Below are 6,019 nucleotides of genomic sequence, written 5' to 3'. Positions count from 1 at the left end.
AGAGCCCAGAGAAATATGAACCTTTAGTAGATTAGACACTCAGATTTAAACTATATTTTGCTCAGATGAATGACTCTTGCAGGCTTTCCATCTTCCTCCTCTGCTGAGCTTTTCAGTCTTTCCCCTGCCCTGCCTTACTTCCCAAGGTCCCAAGGCAGGAAGCTCGTCTCTTGACGATCCTGTGAACACATTCCTGAACCTTTGTGTTCGTTTCCTTTACAGAGTCTCCTTTTCTACTGGATTTTACCCATTTTGACTCCCTTCTCAAGTTTACCTCCTGCCCCAAGGCTATTATTACAATGTGTGTCTTTTTTTTCTTTTTCTCTTCCAGGACACAGTCTCCATCAAGTGTGTGCATGCATGCTAAGTTGCTTCAGTCGTGTCTGACTCTTTTGCAACCCAAAGACCATAGTCCGCCAGGCTCCTCTGTCCATGAACTTCATCAAGTAAATCAATGAATTCCGTGCTGTCATGGATTGTGTTTTGGAGGAAAGAGGACTGTGTCTGATACTTCCTTATTTTCCTCCAGCACCTTTCATGGTGTTGGTTCCACAGCAGGCATTCAGCAAATTCTCACTGTGGATTCAAGTGTATTTAATCAAGACCTCTACAGGTAGCTATACAGGCTGTGTATGTACACCTCTAGGGGGTGCTAGCTAAGATCAACTTTGCAATGCTGTTCGCTGTTACAAGATGTCAGCCCCTTTCTTCTTGGTGCTACTTGCTACAGTCACTTCTGTCTTTAGGTCCAAGCCCTTACCAATTAGTCTCATTCTGCTGAAATCTGGAATTAGTCAATTCACCTCTATAAGAAGATCCAGTGTCCTCCCTTAAGAAATTCACAGGCTAACAGAGAACACAGGCATAGAAATACATAATTGCTAAGTCTTTTGATATATGTAATGACAAAAATATGCAGGAATTATAGAAGTGGTATAGGGGAGGAAGTAATATTTAATTGTAGAATTAACAAGACTAACAGATGTTGAGTTGAGAAAGAGGTCAATACAAATGTTCAGGGTCACTCTTAGGTTTCTGGCTCTGGAGACTTCATAATTGATACATTTTATGGGAGACGGAATTCTGGATAAGGAGGAGAGGAGTTGAAAGAGAAAATAATGGTTTGGGATCTGTGGTTTTTGAGATGGTTATGAGAGATGGCAGATGCCCAGTGAAGTATTGTTTTTATTGGATAAGTACCAAGAAATGAAAAAATGAGGAGCATCAACTTCATCAGCATATGGATGGTGGTTATGTGGGGAATTTGAGCTCCTAGAGATAGAGTTAGGATGAGAAAGGGAGGGAATGGACCAAGAAGAGAGTTCCCAGGAGTTCCTGGTGGGGAGGGTAAGTTAACGAGGAACAGAATCAAGGCAGAAAAGCTTAGGAGCTCCAGGTGTCATAGGCCAGTTAGGATTAACTGAGGATCCTATGATTTCTAACTAGTACATCCAAAAGTCAATATTTGACATAATATTTTCCTTGCACATGAAGCAAATGGATAGGCATTTCCTTTCTAAACTTTTTTTACAGTATTTATTTGTACAGTAAGTTCTTTAGTAAGCTAGTTTCTGTTTAATGAAAAATTTAGGTCAGAATTAAACAATGAAGCAGGTGTCCCTCAAATGAATATGGAGAGTAGGTTAAGGTGTAAGGGCTGATGGTAAGATGAGATCATCAAGGCCCATTGGTGGGCAAGGAGGAGGCAGAATTGCTCATCTTTGTTCACAGCCCTGCCCCCATGGCCAATTTCCTGTTACAATGAGCTGTGCTCCGCACCCGTGACCTTGAAACCCCTTGCAATGAACTATTGTAATCCATCCCCTTCCATTTCTGTGTCCTTTTTCTCTGCTCATCTGTGGTTCTCATCTTCGGACCCTTCCAAGTCTTTCCACTCTTTCGTTTATAAAACTTGGAGATTATCCATCAAGAAATCTCATTGGCTCTGCCTTTTAAAATATCCAGAATATGACCACATCTCACCACCTCCATTGCTACCACCCTGTGGTAGCTGCCTCTTTTGCTCACCTAAAAATGATATTGTTGTAACTGTCTCCAGTCTTCTTGCAATGCAGTAGGCAGACCCTTTTAAAAGATTAATTAGGCCATGTTACTCTTTTGCTTGAAACCTGATAGTTTCCCAATTTAGAGTAAAAACCCAAGTCCAGATGATGACATATGTGTGATTCACCACCTCTTTGCCTCCAGCACTGAGTGTGTATTGATATGTTGTATTGTCCTGTTGCCCTCGGTCACGCCACTCCAGTCATCATGACCTCTTAGCTGATCCTGGAATATGATTGGTATGCGCCCACTTCAGGGCCTGCTTTTCTTCTGCCTGGATGGTCTTCTTGTCCAGATGGCAAATCTGTCCACATGATTTGCTTCCTCTCTTCTTTTAGGTCTTCATTCAACTTTCCCTTCTCAGAGAGATCTTCTTAGGTACTTTGTCTACTCTTTCTGTTTCCCATCTTTAAATTTCCAGTGCCCCCTTCCTTGCTGAATTTTTCTCTCTAGCACTTAACCACTTTCTGATGAACAGTGTATTTGGACTCACTCTTATAATCGTCTCTTCCTCCTCTGGAATATAGACTCAAGAAGGAAAGAGACCTTGTTTCTTCACAGCTGTATCTCCTTTGCCTAGAAAATTGCCTGACACACTTTGGCACTCAGTAAATATTTAATGAATGAATGGATGGATTTTTAAAGAAAAGGTCATCACTACTTTGGCACAGCCTGTCAATGAACCCCACTCTCTTCCCTACATTTCCTGGACTGAGTGAAGGATTCCTGAATTCTATCTAGGATAAAGGCCTGGATAGGGAATAACCAAAGACCATTCTCCTCTTATTCCTATCGTCTCCATCATGTCATCATTTTTGTTGTCACCATCGTTTATTACTCATGCTTTTATGTTCCGAGCTTCCCTGTGGCTCAACTGGTAAAGAATCCTCCTGCAATCTGGGAGACCTGGGTTCAATCCCTGGGTGAGGAAGATCCCCTGGAGAAGGAAATGACAACCCATTCCAGTATTCTTGCCTGCAGAATTCTATGGATGGAGGAGCCTGGCAGGTTACAGTCCATGGGGTCGTAAAGAGTTGGACACGATCGAGCACTTCACTTTCACTTTTATGTTCCAGGGAATAGACCAACTTATTCCATTTCATCTTTACAACTACACTATCATTTAGGTATTGTCCTCGTTTTTGAGATGAGGGTACTGAATTAAAATTTCCTAAGAACACAACTAGTAAGTGGCAAAGTCAAAAGGTTTCAGACTGCCACCAACCCTAATTTCTCTAAATCTATATTTGTATATTATATGAAGTGAAGTCGCTCAGTCGTGTCTGACTCTTTGTGACCCCAATGGACTGTAGCCTACCATGCTCCTCCATGCTTCTCCAAGCATGGGATGGAAAATGTATATTTTTAATATATATTTTAAAATAGGGCTTTTGCACATGGCTCAGACTATGTGGTAACAGGCAATGTAATGACCCAAACATAAAATAAAGCTACAACAACAAAACTAAGCGTTCTTTTAAAAGCATATACTGGACTTCCGTGATCGTCCAGTGGTTGAGAATTCGCCTGCCAACACAGGAGACATGGATTCCAGCCCTGGTCAAGGAAGATCCCATATGCCACAGAGCAATGAGCCCATGAGCCACAACTATTGAGCCTGTGCTCTAGAGCCCAGGAACCACAACTACCATGCTGCAACTACTGAAGCCCACATGCCCTCGAGTCTGTGCTCCACAATAAGAGAAGCCCCTGCAATGAAGAAAAGCTCTTGCTTGCCACAACTAGAGAAAACCTGTGTGCAGCAATGAAGACCCAAGGCAGACAATAAATAAACACTTTTTTTAAAAAAAAGCATATGCTCAGTTAAGTAAGTTGAATTATGGTAGGCTCTGCTGTGTTGGGAAGGTCATTTATGTTAATGAAAAATGATAGATAAGAGCTCATGCTGAGTGATTTATTTAAAAAGAGATAATGAATTTTGTATTCTTAAAAGTCAAAAGTTAATTTCTTCTATGGTAAAGAATAGAAAGAGAAGAAAATAATACTATAACTAATATCGTTTTGTCTTAAATATCTTGGTGAACTTTTAGTCAGTTTCCCAAAGGAGGCAATTTTAGCTTCCTAAGATAAATAAAACAGATTTAAGGAGCAAGTTTTTTTAAAATATGTCTATAGGCTATGAAGCCTACACATTTTGCTGTTCATTCAAGTAAAATAAAACATTTAATTCTAAAAACTGGTGACCATGATAACAGATGTCTCAGAATGATAATGTGGAGACATACTTTCTTCCTCTCAGAATAAGACATTTCAGTTCTTCTTCTTAACCTTTTATTCTCTTATTTACTTTTAGAGCAAAGGTTTAAGGGACGTTGACGGAGAATGAATGTTCGGATGCCAGGGAACTTCTAACGGCATAAACTGAAGTCAGAGGTATTTAACACAGTGCTTAGAGAGGCTGTTATTTCATCACGAGTTTTGTAACTTCATAGAAGATACTTGAGGAAATTAGTATCTTATACTTCGACGTGTATGCTTTATTTCTTCAACAGGATTTTGTAAGAGAGAGGACACTTTTTTAAGAAAAATTAAGAGCATAGCACTAAACTTGATGTTATACCAGAAAAATATCAAGGTTCCTTGAAGTCACTGAAAATAACACTCCCACATAAACTTGTCACCTTAAAAACACTTTGCTTCCTTTCTTTCATTTAAAAACTTGGCATCTAGTCTTTCTAGGTCACTTACTACACGTGTCTTCTTTTTAAGCAGCTAATGGAAAAGAAGTAGGAGTAGATTAATAGTAGGTGATAAGACGGATAAAGCACCCATTTGTCAGAGTACTTCAGTTAGAATCTTTAAAGGAAGTGCTCTAAAATTATACAAGAAAACATGTGTCACTTAGACTGATACAGAAGAATCCATTATATAAACCAGACTATTGTTATGTATTAGCACATAGTATTAGTTTTGTTGTTATGATGTGTGCAACCATTTTTGGTTTTCAAATATCTCATTCATAAACAAATGTTCAACTGTTTCCCCATACTTTTACTGCTTACTGGAATTAATTTAAGATGTAAGCACAAAAGATCTAAAGACCATGCAATGGTAATTGTTGGAAATATACAGCTGAACTCTGTTCTACCTACTAGTCAAACCTTAAGATGTTAATGAATTTTGGGACTTCCCTGGTGGTCCAGTGTTAAGGCGCTGCACTTCCAATGCAGAGGATGTCGGTTCAACCTCTGGTCAGGGAACAAAGGTCCCACATGCCACATGGCATGGCCAAAAAAGTAAAAATTAAAAAATATACAAAAATATGTTAATGAATTTAGTAATTTCCTCTACTTCCTTCATTTTTTTAGTGAAAGTTTCAGGAAAATGAGAGCTATTTTTTTCTTTTTGTTTTTTCTTTCACAGCACACATTTTGGATGTTGGAACCTCTTACCTCTATAATGTAAAAGAACAGGTTTATAAACAACTTCAGAATTTGATCTCATGGTTTTTCCAGTGGTCATGTATGGATGTGAGACTTAGACTGTGAAGAAAGCTTATCGCCAAAGAATTGATGCTTTTGAACTGTGGTGCTGGAGAAGACTCTTGAGAGTCCCTTGGACTGCAAGGAGATCCAACCAGTCCATTCTAAAGGAGATCGATCCTGGGTGTTCATTGGAAGGACTGATGCTAAAGCTGAAACTCCAATACTTTGGCCAAGAGTTGACTCACTGGAAAAGACTCTGATGCTGGGAAGGATTGGGGGTGGGAAGAGAAGGGGACGACAGAGAATGAGATGGCTGGATGGCATCACCGACTCGATGGACATGAGTTTGAGTGAACTCCGGGAGTTGGTGATGGACAGGGAGGCCTGGCGTGCTGTGATTCATGGGGCCGCAAAAAGTCGGTCACGACTGAGCGACTGAACTGAACTGACCTGACCTGAACTGAATTGAAAGAATAATGCGATTACATTGAAAATGTTCTTAGCTAGAG

General features: G+C 39.9%; 1 long non-coding RNA gene across 1 annotated transcript; it reads left to right on the top strand.

The window, feature by feature from the left end:
- Positions 1–333: 333 nt before the first annotated feature.
- On the top strand, positions 334–5,632 carry LOC129561013 (uncharacterized). The gene is made up of 3 exons (XR_008686907.2): positions 334–613; positions 4,379–4,458; positions 5,449–5,632. It is a non-coding gene; the product is annotated as an uncharacterized LOC129561013 (long non-coding RNA).
- The last annotated feature ends 387 nt before the right edge of the window (positions 5,633–6,019 follow it).

This window comes from Moschus berezovskii, chromosome 10 (genome assembly GCF_049115385.1).
Source record: "Moschus berezovskii isolate FMDL1 chromosome 10, NW_MosBer_1.0, whole genome shotgun sequence".
NCBI lineage: Eukaryota > Metazoa > Chordata > Mammalia > Artiodactyla > Moschidae > Moschus > Moschus berezovskii.
The sequence above is the reverse complement of the archived record's forward strand: the minus strand, read 5'-3'. Positions and strand labels throughout refer to the sequence as shown.